This window comes from Apium graveolens, chromosome 10 (assembly GCF_009905375.1).
Source record: "Apium graveolens cultivar Ventura chromosome 10, ASM990537v1, whole genome shotgun sequence".
Classification (NCBI taxonomy): domain Eukaryota; kingdom Viridiplantae; phylum Streptophyta; class Magnoliopsida; order Apiales; family Apiaceae; genus Apium; species Apium graveolens.
The window spans coordinates 83,563,399-83,564,715 of record NC_133656.1 but is presented as its reverse complement, the minus strand read 5'-3'; positions in this window follow the sequence as shown (position 1 = coordinate 83,564,715).

Sequence of the window (1,317 nt, the reverse complement as noted above, 5' to 3'; positions counted from 1 at the left end):
TTATTCTTACTTTACTTCTTTGATAAGCGAATTGTTTGATAATTATATCTAACTCCCTTAAACAATTATCATTTACTGGGTATCATCCTGACATTCGGCGAGAGATATAAGAGCTCAAACATTACACCAATAATTAATTGGTTTAAACACGTATAATTTTAAGTATAACAAACAAAATCCAAGTTTAGACCAGCACCGAGGTACGGGAATCACTTCACCAACATTTGGCGTATACACATATACTTCTAAGTATAACGAATAAAAATTCAATTTTGGGCCTGGACCGTTGACATACAGTAACTAAATGGGTTGGTCTTCAGCAGTATACTAAGCCTAATTGTTTTATAAAGTCGATTTCATATTATTTTGCCAATTACGTGAGATACGCTTTTAAATCGAAACTGATTTGATAGTAAGTAAATAGAAATTCTTTTGTACTCAAACCAAACCAATTATAGTTTTAAACACCAAAATTATGTTGTTCCGATTTTGGTTTCATTCCCGAAAATTAACGGCTCAACATGATAGAGTGAATTGTGATATAGGGCATGTTTAGCCTATGACTTACAATCTCGCACGAGAATATATATTGATTTAATTTATAAATGGAATTTGATAATTTTAAGTTAATAAGTTGAATGTTAGTACTAACGTACTTTTTTCAATTTATTTTAATTTTTATTTTATTTATTAATTTTCATTTAAAAATATATGTTTTAAATGTTAATCTAATTTAAAATTTATGAATTAAGATATTTATATTTAAAATTATTTATTTAAATTAATTTAAATAAAAAAATTAAATTTATAAATAAAATTATTTAAATAAAATTATATTTATAAATATTGATCTAATTATTATTTATAAATTACTTATTTATTTTTAAATTATAAGTTCATTATTTAAAAATTTTAAAAATGGACATGGTTGATACATGGACTCTACGGAGAGGTAACGGCCAAGTCCATATAGGAAACGAAAGTAGGGATGCTAATATGGAAATAATAGTCCCGCTCCATATTTTTTAATTTTTATATAAATCTATGCCTGGTAGAGCTGGTCGTTTGTGCGGGTGTGAACCGCCCGCTCGGGACCGACTCGTACGGAAACCATGTTTATTCAGCCCGTATCGGATCGGTTCAAATCCACACAATTCGTCAAAATAAACGAACCGATTATGAATTACATTTTAAGGAACCGAGACCGGCACTAACCCGACCCGCGCAGGATCGCACGAGGGACACGAGTTCACCAACCCGCACAGTCCGCGGGTGTGCATCACGCGACATGCTGCCTTTTAGTTAATTACTATTTAT